The following is a 24,159-nucleotide window of genomic DNA, read 5'->3' as shown; positions in this document are numbered from 1 at the left end:
TCACAGCCTGTTACTAAAGGCAGCCCTGTACAGGGGTCAGGAGCCAGTGCTGGCTCTGGAACCCAAGTCCTAAGGAAAGTATCTCCCACCACCCACCAGCTCTGTGATCTTAAGATTCCTTCATCCCTCCAAGTCTCAGTTTCCTTATCTGTACAACTAATAATACATTGCTCAAAGAGCTGTGAGAATCAATAAAACAATGCATTTACAGCATTTTGCAGCATGCTTAGGACATAGTAGGTCCACAACAATGTCACTATTGTTGTTATTTTTATTACCAACAGTCCATTAATGCATAAGGAATTTCGCTTCCAGGTACTTACTATTTCCTCTGTCCAATATACTGCCCCATATGCTTTGTCCAAGTAATTCTTATTAATTCCTCTGATCTAGGTATATGGGAAGTTGCCTCCAGGAACATTCCCTTCGCTGTACCCCCAAGAGTGGGTGCCCCTGCCAGGACCTCACAAGCACCCAATCTTACTCTTATTATGTTCACTGTTACCCTGCCTCTAATTGCCTCTGTGCTTGTGTGCCTCCTCCACCAGACCCTGGGCTCCTGCTCTCAGTGGGAACTTCATAAATATTTGTTCAATCCCTGCCTGCATCTGAATCTGAGTTATGGTCTCTTCACCATCCTCAATATCTCCACGGAAGGAAAAAAAGCCAATATTGATTGAGTTCACCCTGGGCCAGTACTGTCCATATGTTAGTTCATATAATGCCCAACAGAAAACTAGGTGGGGCAGGTATTCCTAGCTCTAAGGATGAGGAACTGTTGGCATGGGAGGTTAATTAACTTAATTAACTCCCCTTAACTTCCCTAAGGTCCCACGGGTACCAGGCTGGGATTGGCATCCTGATAGTGCTCCCTGCACCATCCCCACAGAGATTCTCCCTGTCTTCTTTAAGATCTAATTCCCAGGGATCCACAGAGCTCATTTCAGTTACTACTGGAAACAGGAACCACGTTTTAGGCTCAAAGACCACAGTTTCCCCCTTACCCTTTATTACAAAAACACACAGTTACTTACTAAAATCTATTCCATTCGTTTAACTGATTTTGAATGTTTAGAAGGAGATGGAGCAAATCCTCTCTGGGGCCCTTTCTCAGGTAAGACAGCTCAGGTAGGGTTAGAAAGGGGCTGGGGTCAGGGATGGGTGCCCAGGGGTGAATGATGGGGTAGACTGGCTAGAGGGAGGCAAAGGTTTGGCAGGAAACCGACCCTGCAAACCCCACACCCATTTCCTGAGCGACTTTGTGGTCTGAGACAACTGCACACCTGTGGGTCTGCATGCCGTAGCATCCTAGGACCTTCTCTGTGCTGTCCCGGCCCTGCTCAGCAGGCGGGACTCTGCGTGCAAAATTGCATGGAATTGTACAAGCCTGGGGCTCAGGGGAAAAACTCCCTTCCTTATCTGGAGATTCTCGTAGAGGTGGCTCTTCCCAGGGAAAGACTTGCTGTGAATAAGGACTCTTTTAAATTTTTTTGGCAAAATGAAGGACTCCAGACGCAGCACATGCATTAGCAGCACAGCTGCTGTGAGCCAGCATCTGCTTGTGTAACATGATTGTTAATGAACTGAAAAGGATCCTGCCACTCTGATTTCCAGGGCATGGGAAGCAAAGTGAGGAATGTAATTGTTCCTTGGTTATCTTTTCAACAAATTCATATTGAGCACCTCCTCTGTGCAAAGTAGAGAAGAAAACTGAAATTAAGTTATGGTCTGTGTTCTCCAGACAACATGTGGAGTGGAAGGTAATGTGGTTGACGAATTATACCATTGATGTGTCTCATGCAATGTTAAGTACTCAGCAGGGGAACTTATATTTTGAAAATGACAAAACATTGTTGAAAGAATTTATAAAATTTAAATCAATGAGAAAATATGCGTGTTGATGGGCTGGAAGATTTAATATGATTAAGACAGCAGAACTCCCCAAGTGATCTACAGATTCAGTGCAATCTCTATCGGAATCCCAGCTGAATACTAAATTCACATGGAAACTCAAGAAAACCAGGAATGCCAAAAAAAACCTTAAAAGTGAAAAACAAATTTGGAGGACTTGCACATCCTGATTTTAAAATTCATGATCAAGAGTAATCAATACAGTGTGTTACTGGCAGAAGGATAGCTAAATGGAACAATGAAATAAAATCAAGAATCCAGATCTAAACCCATGTATCTATACAAAAACTTGTACATGAATGTTTACAGGGCATTATTTATAATAGCCTAAAGATGGGAGCAATCCAAATGTCCAATTGATGAATGGATAAGCAAAATGTGTTATATCCATAGAATGGAATTTTATTTGGCCATACAGAAGAATGGAGGACTTATACATACTGTAACATAGATGAACCTTGAAAACAGTATGTTAAGTAAAAGAGAGTAGTCACATATAATAATATACATATTATACAATTCCATTATATGAACTGTCCAGAATAAGTATATACAGAGAGGCAAATGGAGAAGGAAATAGCAACCCACTCCAGTATTCTTGCCTGGTGAATCCCATGGACAGAGGAGCGTGGTGGGCTACAGTCCATAGGGTCACAAGAGTAGGACACAGCTGAAGCAGCTTAGCATGCACACCCATAGAGAAACAAAAGTAGATGAGCTTAGTGTCAAGAGGAATGGGTACAGTGAAGGATGACAGCTAGTGAGTATGGAATCTCCATCTGAGTTGATGAAAAGCCCTAAAATTGATTATGGTGATAGTTGCACAAGTCTGAATATATTAAAACCATTGAATTGTATACTTTGAGTCTGTGAATTATATCTCAATAAAACTGTAACAAAAAATCGAGACATGAACATTGCCTTAGAGCATTTTATGCTCTTTTTTAAAATATGGCCTCAAATTGCATTTAGCTAAATTGTACATTAGACACCCTTCATTCCACAGGATGGACGTGCACAACGACTTCTCCAGGTTCCTGTACCCATCAAAGGGGAGAGCAGAATGTTTGCACTATCTCTGCCTTCAATACCCAGACTTCTACTCAGGGTTTATCCATCATACCCAGTGGATTCCTGGGAGTCCCTGTTGTTCTGGGTGAAAAATGTAACGGTGTATTTTTGTGGCATAACAAAGCCTGCTGTTCCCAACACCCACCACTTGGTACAGAACTCTGTGGGGAAGGAGATGGGAAATGTTAATGGGGCTCAAAATACTTCTGAGGAGGAAATTGACCAAGACTTATACCTTTTCCCTCAAGATCAATGTTATTAGATCCTGTGAGTTCTTACAGAGGTTCTCAGGCAAGAAAGGACACCAAAAAGAATCTAAAGAGGAAGGAAGGAGACTAAAACAGAGACTGGTCTAGAAGAGAGATTGCCTCAAGAGCAGGCTCTTGGTTGGGCTGGGGTGTCCCTCATGCTCCAAGACAGGAACAGGCAGAATGATAAAGAGTATTGAACATCCAGTCTGGGAGGGGAGTTTAGGGAAGGATGGATATGTGTGATGTATGGCTGAGTCACTTTGCTGTGCACCGAAACTATCACAACATTGTTAACTAGCTATACAGTAGCTGGTTATTTTTTATTCAGAATAAAATAAAAAGTTAAAAAAAAAAAAAAAGAACATCCAGGGTCATGGGCCTATAGGTAAAGGGACTCTTTCTTGAGAGAGAGAGTCTGAAATTCCTGCCCAGAATACACATAACTATATCATACAGAATGGTACGACTAAGGCAGAGCTTTGTTTGCTGGTTTAGGATATTGAAATTTCTTCCTTAAGGAAAATTCTGCCAGCAGGCAAATTCTCCAATGCCAATTTTAGTAAAGTGTTACCTGCTAATTAAGTAAAAATGATTATCTTCCACTGAAGACAGATTAGCATTGTGATATTTACTGGAAGCAGCATGAAATGGATATCTAACTTTATTATTTCTGGGACAGAAATTAGAAATGAAATCAAAAAGGGTTTTGAATGTGGTCATTGCCATGGTCACCACGGTTGTTATTGAGTTGCAGCAAGTCAGCACATATACAGATAAGATACCCCCACATGGTGTGGGCCCCCAACATGAATCTGGTTCTGTCTACTTCAGGGCAAGTTCTTCTGCACATTGCATGATTTGTTCTCAAATTTCTCATGTATTTACTTAATTCACTCTCCATGTTCTTAATTTTAAATTCCCAAGAAACCTAATTTGGAATCTTCATTTGGTCTCATGATCATAAACACAAACACTGATGCTGAAATCATGTGATCATAATCATCTAAAGATCTTCTAGAGGAAAGATAGTGAACTCTTTCTGGGATGTGCCAGATAGTAAGTATTTTAGGCATCGTGGGCCGTACACTTTCTCCACCAATTTCAGCTCCACCATTGTAGCATGAAAACAGTCATAAACACTACATAAACACATGAGCATAGCTATGCTTCAGTAAAACTTGTTATACAAATAAACAGGTGGTGGGCTGGATTTAGTCCATGGGCCATAATTTGCCAACCCCTGTTCTATAATATCCTTAAGCTATCCTAAATTTTATGCTATAATTAAAATGCAAACATAAAATTTTAAAGTGTTCTTGGAGAACTCTTGAACTCTTGAGAATGTGGATCGATGGACTTGTTTGAGAAAAAGTTGCCTGAGGAAGTCAGAATATAAACACACAGACCAGGAATGGGGAACCTTGGCTCAGTTTGAGAGATAAAGTATACACCACGAAAATGACCTCAGATGGTCCTTCAGGACAGAGGCTCGGACTGGCTATGCCTGTGTTCCAACTAGATTAAGTATAAGGTCCTAGCAACAGATCATGCTCAATAAATGACCATTAAATGGATCAAGTGAAAATCAATAGATTTTCTAGTTCAAATGTTGACATTTAAAGAGCTTGGCAGCCATAAGCATTGCACTCACAAGGAAAAAAAAAAAAAACTAAGTAAATTGAAAACCAGCAACTTTTCTTGGAAACATCAGAGAATTCAAATCACAGGGCAACTCACCATCTTGAAATCTGGAGAGACAGGTACATATGGAAAATCAAAGCTTCGATCAGCTTACCTGAAGCAGAAGCCACTAGAGGCAGTGGATACTTGGAACACTTCAATGGTAATTTTGAAGAATTAATGGAGGATGAGTGTGGACACCTTGAGATTTAAAAACTTTGGTGGGAGAAGGCAGGTTTTGGGAGTAGGAGGAAGAGGCTACATTTTCATGGATTTTACCTCAAAAATCCCTACCAGGTTCTCACAGTGAAGGTTGGAGAACAATCCCCTCCTGTTTCCAGCAGAGGGAGGAGGGAAGTAACTACTTTTAAATATGCCAGGGGAAAAGTACCTTTGTGACATGGGCCCAGAGCATTTTCCAATAAGAAAGGCCTGTACTCAGGGAAGTTGTTTTTACCAGAGCCTTATCTGACCTAGCAGAAGGGAAATTAGTCAACTCTAACCCCCTCTAGTCTTCGTGTATTATATAAGGTAAGGGAAAAGGCTAAAGAACCTTTCTGAAGGTCACAGCCTGGGGACTCAGGCTCACTAAAAAACTAAGTTCTAATCATAAGATTATAAATCACCTCCCCCCACCCACAGCCAACCACCAAATCAGCAGAGTTCCACCACAATTACAGTGGCGTACAACCGAGAGCTATAAGACACAGATTCTACTCAAGAAGAGTTTAGGGAGACATAAAGACAACATGAGACGGAAAACAAGTAAGGAAACTAGGAGAACATGAAGCCTCTGGCACTACAGCTGCAGAAGACATTAGACATAGCACAGCTCACACCAACAGCCTAATTTTCTCAGTTTCTTTACCCAATATATCATGTCTGGATTTCAACAAAAAAGTAAATGATATGCTAGAAAGCAAGGAAAAACACAGTCTGAAAAGACAAAGTAAGCATAAGATATAGACTCGGGCATAACGTAGCTTTCAGAATTACCAGATAGAGAGTTTAAAATAGCTGTGATTAATATGTTAAGGGCTCTCAAGGAAAATGAGAAAACAAGCAAGAACAGATGGGTAATGTAAACAGAGCAATGGAAACTCTAAAAAGAATTAGTGAGTTTGAAGATAGGCCATCCTCAAACAGAAATGCAAAGAGAAAGAATGATTTTTTTTAATGAAACAGAATATCAAGGAACTGTGGAACAACTGCAAAATGCAAAACAAATGTGAAGCAGAAACACTAGAAGGAGGAGGCAAAGAAAAAGGGAAAGAAATAGAGAAAGGAAAAGAAGATATATTTGAGGTAATAATGGCTGAGAAATTCTCAAAATTAATGACAGACACCAAACCACAGATCCAGAGAAATTCAGAGAACACCAAGTAGGATAAATACCCAAAAAATCTATACCCAGACATATCAAACTATAGAAAGCCAAAGATAGAAATTTAAAGAGTTAAAAAAAAATAAGAAATCTGATTTGTAGAAGATCAAAGATAAAAATTACCATTGGACTTCTCTTCAGAATCCACGCAAGCCAGAAGAGAATGGAGTGAAATGTTCAAAGTACTAAAGGGAAAGCCATCAACCGAGACTTTTGTATCTGGTGAAATTATCACTGGATATACAAAGAATGCTTAAAACTCAACAATAAGAAACAAACAACCCAATTTAAAAAATAGGCAAAATACCTGAACACACCTCTCACTAAATAAAAAATACAGACTTCAAATAAGTACGTGAAAAGATGACATCATATATCATTAGGGAATTGCGAATTAAAACAGTCAGCTAATACTACACACCTACTAAAATGGTTAAAAAAACAAAACAAAAAAACTCACAGTACCAAATGTTCCACATTGATGCAAGATGTTAATAATAGGGAAACTGCACTGATGGAGAGGGATTGCCAATGGAGACTCTCTATATGATCTGCTCAATTTTTGTGTAAATATAAAACTGCTCTAAAAAATGAAATCTCCTAATTTAAAAAAAAAATCAGTGTAAAGTGGAGACACATGGAAGATTCACGGAATGAAAACATGATAAAGATCAAATGGGTTTAGAGCTAGAAAAGACCTCAGGATTGGTCACTCATTTATTACATAATCATTGGGTACTTACAGAGTGTCACTCTCTGTGTGAGACATGGCAAGTACAATGAAAACAAGATGGGGAAACCAGACCCGAAAGAGACACGTGCACCCCCATGTTCATCACAGCACTGTTTATAATAGCCAGGACATGAAAGCAACCCAGATGCCCATCAGCAGATGAATGGATAAGGAAGCTGTGGTACATATACACCATGGAATATTACTCATTAAAAAGAATTCATTTGAATCTGTTCTAATGAGTTGGATGAAACTGGAGCCCATCATACAGAGTGAAGTAAGCCAGAAAGATAAAGAACATTACAGTATACTAATGCATATATATGGAATTTAGAAAGATGGTAATGATAACCCTATATGCAAAACAGAAAAAGAGACACAGATGTACAGAACAGAATTTTGGACTCTCTGGGAGAAGGCGAGGGTGGGATGTTTTGAGAGAACAGCATCGAAACATGTATATTATCTAGGGTGAAACAGATCACCAGCCCAGGCTGGATGCATGAGACAAGTGCTCGGGCCTGGTGCACTGGGAAGACCCAGAGGAATTGGGTGGAGAGGGAGGTGGGAGGGGGGATCGGGATGGGGAATACATATAAATCCATGGCTGATTCATGTCAATGTATGACAAAAACCACTACAATATTGTAAAGTAATAAGCCTCCAACTAATAAAAATAAATGGAAAAAAAAAAAAGAAAACAAGATGGTCCCCTCACAATACAGTACTAAGTGAACAAAGTCAAAAGCTCCCACTTTTGATACATGTGTGTATATATGTTTCGGGGATGGAGGAAAACTTTGAGAGGATGGTCACTAAAACATTAACAGTAGTTATCTCTGGATGGGCTTTATTTCCTTTTACTGGTTCATATCATTTCACAGTGTTTCTATGATATACACACCTTGTTGTAATAAGAAAATAAAATAATAAAAGTACTTTTTCTTTTATTCTAAAGATGCTACTTTACAGAACACACCAAGGCAAAGGTGAATTTGGAGGCAGGATTGTGAAAGCATAGGAATTGGACAGGAGGGAGAGAGTGAGTGGGGTAAGGTCATTTTCTGCAGGGAAAGTAGATAAGTAGGAGCCCTGGGTACTGCACAGGAGTAGGTTTCGTGGTCCCAGGGAGCAGGAATGGGGCTTCCATGGTGGAATTCATTCAATGGCAGCAACTCTTGACCACAGCTAACCACATCCAGCTTTGTGACCCTGAGAGTTTTTAATACTTGTTCATTTCCACTGAGTTTCCTCCACCAATGTGTTCCAAATGTATTTCACAGAAAACCAAGTATCGGTAGGTGGATTTCCTATTCATGCTTTGGATAAATGCTATATTGAACAAAGAAAGAATACCACAATTATTGATAGCAGAACCTATCAAAAGCTTTTTTTTTCTATGATATAATACATGACCCCCAAAACAGAGTATACAATACTTCCCAAATTTATTTGAGAAAAAAAAATCACCATCTCTACTTTGTTTCGGTGGAAGCAAAAGAGTTTTATGGAATTGGTGTCATCATTTGATATACAGTTTGAGAAGTGTTACTCTGCCATGTGTCACATCAGTGATTCATGAGCCATGATTTATCTTTTTCATTTATCCCCTAGTATCTCCAGCACCACACACAACAGCTAGTATAAAAAAGTCTCTCAAATATTTGCTAATTGAGTGAATGAACTTCATTAAGAAAAATGGACTTAGCAAAGCTCTACATCTTGTGTATCTCTTTCAGATTTTATTTACATTTCCTTACAGAGACCATCCCAGCTGATCAATCCATGTAGGTGTGGAAGGATTAAAAATCTAGATCCTTTCAACAGGACTCTCTCTCCCAAGGGTTTCTGACACTTGCAAATGAAATTTTCTTCCCAGCTAAGAGTCAGGAACAAATCAAGGGAGATGTGCTGGTGGTTAATCTTACCACTTCCCCTCCAACAAATTCAGCTTGCTTCCCAAGAGTCAGTTGAGAATGGCCTCCAAAGCAAACAACCAGTTGGATGATAGGAAGTGAATGCGTGACTGTCAGAGCAATAAAGCCTTGCCCTTTGCCCTACTCCATCAAAAGTTTAGCAAGGACATGCTTTCCCCACATAGTCTGATAACAGCTGTCCCAGAGGACAGATTGCACACGGATTACAACTAATTGGGGTCAAGAAGAGATCGCCTATAGTTTTGCCAAGAGCTCTTCTTGGGCTGAGAAAGTGTGTGTTCCCGCAGATGTTTTCCTGTCCCTTATGGAACTTGTCCCTACCCTCTATGGACCTGTGTCATTGAACAACTAAGAAACTATTAATTTCATTTCTTCTAAGGGGGTGAAGGAGTTCATGAGCCCCTCAAAGTATAACAAAGGAAAAAAAAACTGTGCTCAGCCAGAATTCAAGCCCAAATGGGTCATGATGTCCACGTGTTACAAAAATATAACTTTCTTTAAAAAAAAAAAAAAAATTCCTGGTGATTGTACAATTTTGTGCAGAAGGCTGTTTGATCTAGAGCTATTTCAAACTCTCAAAACTTTATACATGCAAGGCAAGCAAACTGAAAGCGAAAGTCGCTCCCTTTCTTCTTATTTCTAAGATTAGTTGCAACCTCCCTGGTTTTCAACACTCATGCCAGTGTCCAGACTACTCAAGGGATTTCCTCAGTCACATAGAGAACCTGGACTAAATTAGTCCAGAGGGATGTGTGCCATTTCTAAGTTTGTGGTTGGCTTCACTGTGTGTAAAGCAAAGGTTATTAGACGCCAATGCTGTGCAGATTTTCTAAATACTCTGGACTGCCAATGGCAGAACCAGATGTGAACTGTATCAGGAGACACATGCGTGACAGCGTCTTCCTAAATGCCTATGATGAATTACAACCCGCAGCGGAGACAATTGCAGCTGTGTGGTGCCAGGGTAATTTCCTCCAAATACCCCTTCCATCAGGTTATTTTCTGTCAGGGAGAGCTAGGGCTCTATTGTGTGAAATCTAAAGACCAGTGCTAAGGACCTCAGTCATCTGCCTGTCCTACCTTGAGACAAGCCAAAAGGATCCCTACACTCCAGGACAAACTCTTTATTCTCCTCCTCTATACTTTGCATGAGTGCCTCCCTCTGGAATCCATAGCTCCAATGTCCATCAAAATCTGGCTCAAACCTCATTATTGTCAAGTCACCTTCCCTATCCAGTCCCGCTCTCTCCGTGCTGATCCTTCTCCTATATTTGGCATTCCCTGTAGTTGTCTGTAAGTTGTCACTGTTTCTATTGGGTGGGTGGGGGAGGGGGGCGCCGCTGGAAAGCTTAGCATCAAATATGAGTACCCCGTAAAACAAGGGTATGGAAAAGGCTCCTTGGTGTGCATTTTCTGCACTTCCTTCTTCCTACCTTCACTGTGAGGGTCACCCTTGATTATTGCTTTGCTTTTTGTCACTTCTAAGTTGTTACCTTGCTCTAATTTAACTATTTTATGTGATATCTTAAATCTTTTCTGTATCAAAGCAGAGTGTCAACATGATTTGGGGGACCTTATTCAGTTCAGTTCAGTTCCGTCGCTCAGCCGTGTCCGACTCTTGGTGACCCCATGGACTGCAGCACACCAGGCCTCCCTGTCCATCACCAACTCCTGGAGTTTACTCAAACTCACGTCCATCGAGTCGGTGATGCCATCCAGCCATCTCATCTTCTGTCGGCCCCTTCTCCTCTTGCCTTAATCTTTCCCAGCATCAGGGTCTTTTCCAGTGAGTCAGTTCTTCGAATCAGGTAGCCCAAGTATTGGAGTTTCAGCTTCAACTTCAGTCCTTCCAATGAATATTCAGGACTGATTTCCTTTGGGACTGACTGCTTGGATCTCCTTGCAGTCCAGGGGACTCTCAAGAGTCTTCTCCAACGTCACAATTCAAAAGCATCAATTCTTCAACACTCAGTTTTCTTTATAGTCCAACTCTCACATCCATACATGACTACTGGAAAAACTATATCTTCGCCTAGACAGACCTTTGTTGGCAAAGTAACATCTCTGCTTTTTAATATGCTATCTAGGTTGATCATAGCTTTCCTTCCAAGGAGCAAGTGTCTTTTAATTTCATGTTTGCATTCACCATCTGCAGTGATTTTGGAGCCCTCCAAAAATAATCTCTCACCATTTCCATTGTTTCCCCATCTGTTTACCATGAAGTGGTGGGACCAGATGCCATGATCTTAGTTTTCTGAATGTTGAGTTTTAAGCCAACTTTTTCACTCTCCTCTTTCACTTTCGTCAAGAGGCTCTACAGTTCTTCCCTTTCTGCCATAAGGGTGGTGTCATCCGCATATCTGAGGGTGTTGATATTTCTCCTGGCAATCTTGATTCCAGCTTGTGCTTCATTCAGCCCAGCATTTTGCATGATGTACTCTGCATAGAAGTTAAATAAGCAAGGTGACAATATGCAGCCTTGATGTACTCCTTTCCTGATTTCGAACCTCAGTCTGTTGTTCCATGTCCAGTTCTAACTGTTGCTTCTTGACCTGCATACAGATTTATGAACCTTTATGGACTGTGCTTTTCCTTTAGTACACATCCTCTCTGAGGGTCTTACCTCCCACTACCTCATATGCTCCTCAAAGGAAAAAATATTTCAGAAGCAAGTTACCATCTTCTGTTCTAGTTTTTGAAATTAACATTTTCTGTTCTTCTTTTGATTAAAATATTATATGTCCAAGATGCCTTTATATATATTATCTGAACCCAGAATTATCATAGCTTGTTTTTCATGAGGGCTTCCCTAGTGACTCAGATGGTAAAGAATCCGCTTGCAATGTGGGAGACCTGGGTTTAGTCCCTAGGTTGGAAAGATCCCCTGGAGAAGGGCATGGCAAATGCCTTGGAAATGTACATGGAAAATTCCCATGTACAGAGAAGCCTGGAGGGCTATAGTCCATGGGGTCACAAAGAATCAGACATGACTGAGTGACTAAGTGAAGAACTATTCATGAAGAACCATATAATTAGAAAAATTAAGTAGTTGGTCCAGTGTTGCCCAGCTAATAAGGAAAAAGCCAAGATTCGAACCCAAGTCTACCTGACTCTATATCCCTGGACTCTGCATCCTCTGAAAGTGCATAGCCCCAGAATAGATATTCAGTGTCCTGTACTAATTGATTGTTAAAGTACAACTAGAAAACTTGGTCCCGAATTGAATAAAACGTGGAGGCAAAGCTATCGAAAGTTGGACTTGTAAAACTGAGTCACCAAATGAATTGGCTTCATAAAAAGACAGCAGAGACGCTAAGTAGGTCTCTCTGGGAAAGATGAGTCAGACCCACGAAGGTAACCAAAATGTGTAGGGTGTGGGGTGAACATAATATGAAAGAGATACCACGTTTGGATGCAGAGAAAAGAGTGCATGGGGCACACTGGTTTAAGTTTAGGTCCTGGACAAACTGATCCCGCTGTGCTACCATCACAATAATTCTAGACCTTCAGTGAGGGTAAGCTTGGTGGTTATCTCCTGAGGAGGGGTCTGACAAAATGGTAGAGACAGGCTTTTTACATCTGAAGCCAGAATACAGAATGTTTGTTCATGGAGACTCTTCACACTTGTTATCTTCTCTATAACTCTTTCCCTAACTCCTCCTCTGTGTTTCATTTTCATATAATATTTACCACATGGTATTGCCCCAATGTGTCTGGGTCTGTCTTCCCCACTACACCATCAGCTACTCAAAGACCACAATATAATCTTTTGGAAAATCACACATAGGTGCTTCTCCCCAAACTGATCTAAAGATTGGATACAACTCCGACAAAAAGACAAACACAATTGCTGAGGAACTTAACCAATAATTCTCAAATTTATGTGGAGAAGCCAAGATCTCAGAATAAACAAGGCACTCCTGAAGAGTAATATCAAGGCTTATTACAAAGCTGATGTAATGAACACAGTATTTACTGGCACAGATATAGATAAACTGCCCGATGGAACAGACTAGAGAACTAGAGACTAGAGAACTCTGTAGAAACAGAAAGAGAAGGAGAAGGGGGTAGGTGCCTGAGATATGATGGAGAAGACACTGTAGATCACTAAGGAAACAACAAAATTCTTCAATAAATAGTACAGGTCAACTGGTTACCTATGTGGAGAAAAAAAAACTATAATCAGATCACACTACACAGAAAAATCAAATCCTGGAGAGTTGAAGATATAAAAGGCAAAAATCAAATTTTTGAAGAAAATGCTGGAGAACATCTTTAGGACCTCAGGGTGGTAAAAATTTCTTAAAACAAAACATGAAAGTACAAATTATGAAAGAAAAAAATAATAAATTTGACTACTTTCAAATTAAGAACTTCTGTTTCACAATAGATCCCATGATGAAAGTGATCAGAAAGCCACAAACCAGGAGAAGATATGCGCAATATATATAACCAATAAAACATACATAAAGAGGATTTCTTTTCATCTTCAAAGTCCAGTGATTAGATGAATAAATACAAAGCCAACAGCCCAGTAGAAAAATATTCAAAGGACAGGAACAGTCAATTGACAGAGTAGTAAACTTGAGTCATCTATAAACCCATCAAAGAGCACTCAACCTCTGCGACTAATTAAGACAGCTGCAAGATACCATTTTTCGCCCACTGGATTGGCAAAAATTAAGAAGTCAGACACTGTCATAGTCTTAGAGAGGGTGTGAGTCAACAGGAATTTTTATATTCTGCTGGTAGAAGTCTAAATTAGTACAACTCCTTTGGAAAAAATTAGTTGAATGTTCAAGTATTTTATAGCCTAATTACTCTACCTTGAAGAAACTCTCGCACGCATGCCTAAGATTCAAGTGATTCTACTTCTTTCTCAGTATAAACTCTAGAAGTTTATAGACTTTTGCCCAGCATTTATATATAGGAATGTTCACAGCAACACTGTAATAATAACTGGACAACTCTTGTCCCAAAGTAGCTGGAGAATGAGAACAACTATATATTCATATTTCTGCAATAAAATGTTACATATCATAGTGAAAATAATGAACTTCTTGCCACATGAATAAAAACATAATACTGAGTGAGAAAAGCAAGTGAAAAGATTGGGTGTAGTATAGTATAATAAAATTTTTATAAAGCAAAATTAAATATATTATTTGATGTTGCATACATATGTGCTAACTTATTTTTCAAAACCAAGAGTTCATAGCAATAAAATTCAGAATGGTGGTTACTTCTTGGGGTAGACAGGGTGTGGTATAGGAAAGAAGCCCACCAGCTGATGCAATGGTATTGACCATGACCTCCAAGGCACACAGATCCTCCTGCTGTTCCTCTGCTTCATCATTACCTGTGTGATAGTCACATTCTTTTTCCAATATCAAATATGACATAATAATAATAAAAGGAAAAACTAGGTGGCCAGGCTTTTCTGAGCACATGGAAACAAGATTCTTCCATGATTTTGCTGGTGCCCCCAGGCTCTCCAGCACCTAGTGTTAGAAGTGGATGGAGCAGCGAGGTCATCGAGGCCCATCACTAACGTTACAGATGAGGAACATGAGGCTCAGAAAGCCCAGGCGACTGTTCCGTGATCCCTTGGCTGAGCCAGGAGCCAAAGCCCAGTCTCCTGACACTTCCTGCCCTGTGCCCTGTCTCCAGACCATGCCCTCATGTCTGATGGATAATAAAAAGAAAAGGTAATTCTAATCTTCTCTGTCTCTGCCTCTCCAAAACCTAGTACAAAGCCTGACAATATGCTGGCTCTCAAAATATCTGTTCACCAGATATTAGGAAATTCTCGATGGTCTGTCCATGAGGTGTCTGTCAAGTGATAAAAGGGAGCCCTCTCTCCTGGTTCAAGAGCTTCAAAAAATAAAAATAAAAAATGAGATTCCTGGAAGCAAAACAGAAGAAGCTACCAGTCCTGCCATTCCCGGGCATTCCCAGAACTCACATGTGAGGGCCCTCAGGAGAAGGCGACTGAGGGAAGGGCGGCCGGGCACAGCCAAGGACGGACTTCCCAGCTGCTCCCAGCAGGCCAGCCTTGCGTGACAGACTTCTTTAGCTTGAGGTGTAGGATTCAGAAGAAAGGAGCCAAGCCCTGTGAATGTGTCTTTGTTGCCTCCGAGGCGAGGAGTTGCCAGGATCTGTGGTTTGGCTGTGGAATGAGCAGTGGAAGCACTTTCTCTTCCATTACATGTGCAATAACAGCCTGGCTGATCCCAGTCGTGTGAGTAAGTTCCTGGCAAGGCGAGCAGTTTCCATCTTACTTCGCTGATGGCTTCCCTGAACCTCGGGTTTCCCCAGTCCCCGAAGTCTCTTAGGTATCATCATTATAGTAATTGTTCTGTGGGGGAGATTTATTGAATACTAACCATTTATTCATTCAGTTAAAATATTTTGTTGGAACCCTATTATGTTCTATATGTTTTAAACGTTCATTTGCTAATATGATGACAACTTCAAGTTGATCTTATCCTCAAATTACAGATGAAAAGAGTGAAGCCATGTGAGTTGTGATAAGTCCACGGTGGCAGAGTTGAATCAGTTATTATGGCTGTGGAATAAACCACCCCGAAACATAGACTATAATAACATGTCAAGCTTAAAATTCTGTGCAGCAACAATTTAGAATCTATCTGCAGAGCAACAACAGAGACACAGACATAAAGAACAGACCTGTGGACACAGAAGGGAAAGGGGAGCGTGGGACGAACTGGGAGAATAGGATTCACATATATACACTACCATGTGTAAAACAGAGGGCTAATGGGAAGCTGCCGTATAGTACACGGAGCTCATTTGAGTGCTCTGTGATGACCCAGAGGGGCAGGGTGAGGGTGGGGTGGAAGGGAGGTCCAAGAGTGCGCGGATATATGTGTACACAGAGCTGATTCACTTCACCGCATAGCAGAAACTACCACAACATTGTAAAGCAATTATATTTCAATAAAATAAAAAATAAAAAATTTAGGATGGTTTCACAGTCTTGGCTAAGTTATGTCACACATGGTGGTCAGCTCTGGGTTGATTAGGCGAGAACTCAGATGATTGACTGGCGGGTGACTGGAGCCCCTCAGGTCTCCTCCATGAAGTCTCCCATCTTCTGTAGACTGACTTGGCCTTGTTCTCACTGTGGATGCCAGAATCGAAAAGAAATCAGCCCAAGTCAAGCATCATTATTCTTCCTCCCCTAGTTTTTCCAGACCCTCCCTATCACAAGAAGGCTGAGGCAGGGACCTCGTCTATGACGACCTGGGCAGCCAGGCTCCTTCTCTAACTCTAACTTCCCGTGAATCTTACTTGGTCATTCATATTATACCTGTTTACATTTCAGCGGTATATCTCCCCTGCTCTTTGTATCTCTACCTTGGGCTCTTGATTTGATTACTTTTGAAATTAATTCCAAAACATTTTGTCATAATTTTTTCCAATAGACTTTACTTTTTAGAGAATTTTTAGGTCCATAGCAAAATCGAGTGAAAAGAACAGAGTTCCCATACACCCCTTGCCCTGACACATGCTTAGCCTCTTCCACTATCAATATCCCCCACAGTGTGGCACATTGGTTACAGTTCATGAATCTACACTGACATACCATTATCACTCAAAGTCCTTAGTTTACATTAAGGTTCCCTGATGGTGTTGCACATTCTATGTGTTTTGACAAATGAATGATGGCTTGTAGCCACCATAATAGTATCATATAGAATAGTTCCACAACCCTTGAAATCCTCTGTGCTCCATCTATCCATCCCTGCACCCACACAAGCCTCTGGCAACCACAGGTCTTTTTTACTGTCATCACAGTTCTGCCTTTTCCAGAATGTCATACTTGTTGCTGCTGTTGTTCAGTCGCTAAGTTGTGTCCAACTCTTTGTGACCCCATGAACTGCAGCACACCAGGCTTCCCTGTCCTTCACTATCTCCCGGAGTTTGCTCAGACTTATGTCCATTCAGCCAGCGATGCTACCCAACCATCTCCTCCTCTATCACCTCCTTCTCCTCCTACCCTCAATCTTTCCCAGCATCAGGGTCTTGTCCAATAAGTCAGCTCTTCGCATCAGGTAGCCAAAATATTAGAGCTTTAGGTTCAGCATCAGCCCTTCCAATGAATATTCAGGGTTGATTTCCTTTAGGACTGACTGGTTGGATGTCCTTGCAGTCCAAGAGATTCTCAAGAGTTCTCCAGCACCACAATTCATCACAGAGTTGGAATCAAATGGTATGTAGACTTTTCAGATTGGCTTCTTTCATTAGTAATAATATGCATTTAAGGTTCCTCCAAATCTTTTTATAGCTTAAGTCCATTTCCTTGTAGCACTGAATAACATTCCATTGTCAGAATGTACCACAGTTTATTTGTCCATTCTCCTATCAAAGGATGTCTTCGTTGCTCAATAGTTTTGACAATTGTGAAAACTCTTCTATAAACAACAGTGTGCAGGTTTTTGTGTGGACATAAATTTTCAATGCATTTGGGCAAATGCTAAGGAGGACAATTGCTGAATTGTGTGAAACTGTCCAACTGTCTTCCAAAGTGGCTGGACCTGAGTCACTACCATACAGCAGAAATTAGCACAACGTTGTAAATCAACTATACTTCAATTAAGAAAGAAAAAGTGGCTGTACCATTTTGCATTCTCACCACCAATGAAAGACACTTCCTGTGGCTCCATATCCTGGTCAGCATCCTGTGCTGTCAGTGTTCTGAATTTGGGCCACTCTAGTGTAATGTTGTTTTAATGTCATAATTTTATCAGCGGGACTGTGGTGGTTTTCTGGAGCATGTACTTCATTTAACATGTGCTTTTCCTGTTACTTTCCTTCTTTCTTCTTCTAATATCTTTGTACAAAACCCTACGGTGGTTCATTTTTTATTTCTTTTTATAGAAGCAGGTGATATTTTCCTGTAGCAGCTTTTTGCTTTCTTACTCATGTTATTTGCCTGTATTAGTCCACCACTTATGCTGAAAATCATGGCATGGAAGGAAGGGGAGAGATAGGCAGTTTCAAAATTCTTTTCCTTTCAGTCCTTCCTTACCCATCAGGAAGTTGAGGATGTAGGCAGAATGTGCACAGATCAACAAGTGAAAAGAACTAAGTCCATTGTGTGCAGTGTTTCTGCTGTTCTTTATATTTAAAGACAAAATACATCTACATGTGCAAGCTATAAAATGTGAACTGTGTGATTTCAGTTCATGATTTAAGGATGAATGGTAACATTCATGCTAATACTAAATTTTAATTTTTCTTTCCTTGGAAAAACATTAGCAAATTAAAAACATCCTAAGTTGGGACTTCCCTAGTGGCTCAGTGATGAAGATGCGTGTGCCAATGCAAGGGATACAGGTTCGATTCCTGGTCCAGGAAGATCCCACATGCAGCAGAGCGGCTAGGCCTGTACACCACAACTACTGAGCCTGTGCTCTGGAGCCTGTGAGCTCAACTACTGACCACCTGCTGCAACTACTGAAGCCCACGCACCCTAGAGCCTGTGCTCCACAACAAAAGAAGCCACTGCAATAAGCAGCCCGCACACCACAACTAGAGAGTAATTACCAGTCACTGCAAGTAGCAAAAACCCAGTGCATCAATGAAGACCCAGCACAACCAAAAAGAAATTAAAATATTTTTAAAAGACTATCAATCTAGATTTTTAAAAAATCATAAGTTGAAAGTGAGATAACACAGCAGAAAGAAAAGAGCTTTATATTTTAGGAAATTTAAGGGCAATTTTCCCCTGATTTTTGAACAAGGGTCTTGCATTTCCACTTTAATTCAGCCCTGCACAGGAGGTTAGTGCTGAAAAGACCCTGGAGATTATCTAGCTCAGTCCCTTCATCAGACAGGGAAGATGAGGTCCAGAGAGGTGAAATGACGTCTTGCTCAGGAAATGAAAAGAGAAGTGTGGGAGGGGAGGACCTTCATCCATCTTCAGACCTTGAGGAGTGAGCTAGGGGTTTACTGAAACACGCTAAATCCAGAGGGACCCACAACTCTCAGATCTGTCTTTGTCCAGGTTCTCTCACGCTCACCCCTTCCCATGATGATCCCACGGTTCAAGGGCAGTGGAACCAAGCTGTTAGTTTCTTTGCAGCTCTGCATATCTTGGCCACATTCCCACCATCCTGGATTCCACCCCAGCTAGGGATCACTCCCACACATTCAACAGCCAGACAAGATCTTAACCAACAACTAGTCCCGCCAGCCCTGGGCACCTGGGGACTTTCAGCAGACATATGTTCTATTCTTGGGAAGACTTGGTTTCTAGGAAGGCCATAAGGCCTTCAAAAGTTTGGGAAATGCTGTATAGCTCAGGCAACTCTTCTCAAAACTCTGTAGTTACCTATATAGAGAAAGAATCTTGAAAAAGAGTAGATATATGTACATGTATAACTGATTCACTTTGCTGTACAACTGGAACTAAAACAACATTGTAAATCAATTATACTACAATAAAAACTTTTTTTAAGCTTTAAACACTATATTTTATTTAAATTACAATTATACTAGTATGAATAAAATTATGTAATCATAAGTAGAATCAAACATATATATTACAGACATTATTTCTGATACTGTTCAGATTTTCTTATACTTACTAAGGAGTTTTAATGCTAATTAATTTATTTATTGAAGGATAATTGCTTTAGATATTATAAAAACTTTTGATAAATAAAATAGATACTTTAAAAGAAGTTCAGGAAATGAGTTGTTCAAGGTGCTGTTTAGGGGAAATGGGGAGCCCTGATGCAGTGTCCTGAATCTTCCTCCCTTGGACAAATGTGTTCTTTGAAGAAAAAGCAGTAGGGAAAAGAAGAGAGTACTAGGAGGACTAAATTAGGAAAGATGTGACGTCTTTTCCTGTTGTTCTCATAAAATCCTTGCTGGAAGGCTTGATAATGCTGATTTTGAAAAATTTAACAATTTCTTTCGGAGGCAACTGATTCAGTAACATATAAAACATGAGTAGTTTAACAGATGTCATGTCATCTGATATTCCAGCCAGCACCACACACACACATTCTGTTTTCACTTCTATAGGGAATAAGAAAAAAAAAAAAAGGACACGTTTTCTCAAATTACAGTGAGATAATTTCACCCTCCCCTCCATCCCTAGAGCCCAAGCCATTCCTGAAACACAGCACCGTTTGAAAGGACACCATGCACCATTTCATTCCTTTGGGTGAAAATGTGATCTGAATTCCACCCTCCCTTCCCTCCACCTTCATTAAAACCCTAGAAGGACATTTTCTTCAAGTGATGTTTTCTGGGATTCCTTGGTTTTCCCTAAAAAGTATTTATTGAATCAAAACATTTTGGCCTAGGCCATGGCCACGTGCAGGGGCAAAGAAGATTGGGGCTGGGGTTGCAGAAAAGGAGGAAGAAGGACCTATCTCCCACCCCACCCCACTCCCCCAACGCCACCACCACAACCTCCCCCAGCTTTCAGGCTGCTCACAGCTTTTCTGCATAACGTCTTATTCAGCCACCACCAGTCACGGGGTTTCCAACCAAGCCCACAGCCTCTGTGTTGAGCCGGCAGCTTCAGGCTCCACGCATCCCTCACCCCCAGCCCTCCCATCAGGCCCTTCCCCTGGGTCGGGTTCTTTCTGTGCACCAGCTCCTGTGAGCTGGACTTCGGGATTCTCAGGCGCTTCCTAGAGCTTCCTTAAAGGACTCAGAGCTCAGGCCTCCTGACCAGTTTCCCTTATAAGGTAACAGCCCCTCCAGGCTTTCCTCAGGGCTCCGAGGCCCGTCCTAGCGCATCCGAACAAGACCAGGATCCCAGCCTGTTACCTCCCCCTCGCCTCTGCTTCCTCCACTCAGGAACAAGGCCATATTTTTCTCGGCCCCCGCCCCACCCCGTCCACCCCAGTCCCTAGCGCAGGATGGACGTATGGCACACAGCAGGTGTTCAGTAAAGGTTAGCTGTACAAATGAACGGTTCCCCACTGCAAGCACAAGGTTCTTTTGTTTCCTAAGTTCTGTTGCACAGAAACTCGGTTAACATACGCGGTGAAAACTTCGATTTCAGTTCGATACATGTGTCTCAGCTGTGTTCTCAGACCCCCGCCCCCATCACTGCAAAGGCCAGAAGGGGGGTGGGACACCCCTGAGATCTGAAAAGTCACGTGGGCTGCTCTGCCCAGCTGCAGGGCAGTCGGGGCTGTTGTTGAGCTTTGAACAAATCCAGGGATTATTTATAATTGAAAATCAGACTCGGCGAGCCTTCAGAGCCATGAAGGAGTTTATTATTCTCCACCCCACGTGCTCCGCCTCCCCCTCGCCTCACATCCGGCCTCACTCTCAGCAGGCTCCCGGGCTCGCGCGGGCCTCCGAGCACCTGGGCTGGGCGGGCGGCCGCCTTCCCAGGAGTCAGGAATCGCAGACCACCCCGCACGCCCACACGTACCCTTCTGACTGGGACGGAGCATCCAAGGATGGGAAAGGCCAGCTGAGGCGGAAACTCCACGAGACTGACATACTCCAGGCTTATCTCAGCGGGGGCCTAAGGAGGCTGGCAGAAATGGAGGCCGCGCGGGGAAGGCCTGGATGGGAGCTCAGGCCTGTCTCCACCCAGGGGACCGCCTCCCGCCCCTTCCCCGGGGCTGCCCGGCCTGTGAACACAGCAATCTCTTAGGTCTCTAATCACGCCCAGGCCAGGTGATTAAGAAAGCGAAACCTTAAAGAACATTAGCCTTGGAGAGGCTGGTAAAGATCTTCTCAGCTGGTGAACAGAAAACAGTTCTAGCTACAAAGCCCTTTCTTCAAAAGAAACTTCCAGAAAATCCAGTGAGCAAAAGGGAGAAAACCCCAGGAAGAACAGGCCACACTTGGGCCCTCCACTGTCATGGCTGTCCAGTCAAAATGTTTTTTCTCAGTCTTCCATCCTGACCAGAAGAGGCCCCTGATGGTTGGGAGCCCACCTAGGGGGTACACTCAGGGACTCTAACCCCAACAAAGTCAGGCCAGCAAGCAGCCTTTTCTTGTCCATGCAGGATTGGTATTTGTGGAAAGCTCTAGAAGTTAGGCACATTGATGAGAGTGTTAGAATATTCTTTCCTGAGAGTGATGGAAACCAGTAGAAAATGCTCAGTTAAAAGGGGGCTTCATTGGAAAGAACCTGGAGCATCCAAACACATGTCTGTGCTCTCAATGCCTAGAACTGGGTCTCGATGAAAACTCCTTTTTCCTTACCCCTACTTGGCTTTATTCCCTCCATTCTGTGTGACTGAAAACATAGCCTCTGGAATCTAGATTCTCATCCACCCCTCCAACCACCCCAAGTTTAGATGACTTCACCACTAGCTCTTCTTAGATCAGTCTGAGGAAAGGCCTCTGATCATCCCAGAATCTGTCACGTGCCCATCCCTGAACCAATGACTGTGATCTGAGGGAAGGATACACATCTAAGCCCTGGACAAGGGCATGGAGTTCTGGACTTTGCAGGCCCTCAGAACCGCAGGGAAGGGAGACTGGGAGAAATAATTCCCCAAAGAAACATGGGTCCCTGGTAAGTTAATGGTGATGAACAGCCCCGACTTTTAACATTTTGACAAAGACATTCTTGGAAAGAGTGCCCTAATCAAAAGGAATGATCCCCACAAGTTCACTGGGGCAAAGAGGACCTTGCAGAGCCCCCCAGACCACCCACAGAGGGCGCCATCTACTCTTTCTTCCTACACAACCAGAGCTAAACCCAAGCATTAGCTGGGAGCATATGTGTTGCTTTTCCTTTTAAACTTAATTCAACTTGAAAGGACTCTTCATCTTATCTTGTGCAAGTGAGTAAGGGAGAGTGTGTCGGTTCAGTGGTGCAATAAATAACCTCTCCTTATGAGAAACATGATGCCTCAGCCCCTAAGCCATTTGGTAACCATAATCTGACATTACAGAAGCTTTTCTGGTGAGACCAGAGATATCTGAGCCACTTCCCTTTTCAAACAACTTCAGCTAATGGCTTTCCATGCTATTAGTGGAATGAGTCCAAGCTATCTTTGATTTGTGGTCGCTTGATTGGATCCTGAAAGGGGAGGCTCAGCTTTGCAGGAGAAATAATTGCCTGGGAACACTGCAGAATGATACAATTCCTGTGGAGTCCGAGGAACCACAAATTTGGAGAAGCTTGACTCCTCTGGAGAGATGAAAAACTTGTCAAGGTTTCTAACTCTCCTGCTGGCCCCTTCCTCACTCTGACAGCTCACGTCAGCCCCCTCTGCCTCCCCAGTGTTTCTGATGCTGGTTCTGTTTTCTTTAGAGAGAAGGGGGTCCTTCATGGATCCTGCTACACAATGCCAGAAGCCATTTAGAAAATCACCCAGCCACACAACCTGGCTGGCAGGTCCAACCACAGTATCCTTAGGCAAATATAGTCCTGGGAGCACATCTGAAACTCTAGCAATGAGTTTCAGACTCTGACTCCAGTCATTGTAGGGCAGTTGGGATAGGGACATGGCTGTGTGTGTGGTCATTAAACAGAGCTTCTCTTTCTAGTAGAAAGAGAGGCACCATTTTGTAAAGTTGCCTGACCCCCCCTGCATGTTTCTGGGCTCACTCACAGGCACATCTTAGGGGTCCCTAGTCCTGTTTGAGCTAAAAGAAAATGACAGTTGAACCTGACACTGTACTCTGTACACATCACTGAGTGGAAGAGAGAACACCACCAGTGGGACAGCTTTTGTTGTGACATTGGAAACCTGGCTTCATTTTCTGAACCATAACAACCAGAGGTTATCTCAGGCTTAGAAGGGACTTTTTCTTTTTAATAAACTTTTGATTTTGAAATAAATTTATATTTACAGAAAAGTTACAAATGTAGTTCTGAGGATTCCCATACATCCTGTGCCCAGTGTCTGCTAATGGTAACATCTTTTCTGACCATGCCGCTTTTGGCAAAATTATTAATAAGAAATTAACATTGGTATCATGCCATAAGCTACACTCCAGATATTATTCAGATTTCACCCATTTCTCCATTAACATTCCAGGATCCTACATTGTGTTTAGTCATCCTGTCTCCTTTGTCTCCTCCAATCTGTGACCATTTTTCTGTCTTTCCTTGTTTATCATGACTTTGACCGTTGTGAAGATTCCTGATCATACATTGTCCCTCCCTTTGAGTTGTCTGATGTTTTCTTCGAATTGTCTAACATTACGGGCTTTGAGAAAGAAGAT

The 24,159-nt window shown here is 42.0% G+C and overlaps 1 long non-coding RNA gene across 1 annotated transcript in view; it reads right to left on the bottom strand.

Moving 5' to 3' along the window:
* LOC136162972 (uncharacterized) overlaps window positions 1-15,078 on the bottom strand; it is a 70,857-nt gene extending 55,779 nt beyond the window's left edge. The window contains exon 1 of the long non-coding RNA XR_010662183.1: window positions 14,933-15,078. This is a non-coding gene — a long non-coding RNA (uncharacterized lncRNA). The remainder of the gene's footprint in view (window positions 1-14,932) is intronic.
* Between the last annotated feature and the right edge of the window lie 9,081 nt (window positions 15,079-24,159).

The sequence above is a fragment of the Muntiacus reevesi genome, chromosome 3 (genome assembly GCF_963930625.1).
Source record: "Muntiacus reevesi chromosome 3, mMunRee1.1, whole genome shotgun sequence".
Taxonomy (NCBI): Eukaryota; Metazoa; Chordata; class Mammalia; order Artiodactyla; family Cervidae; genus Muntiacus; species Muntiacus reevesi.
This window is presented reverse-complemented; position numbering and strand designations above follow the sequence as displayed.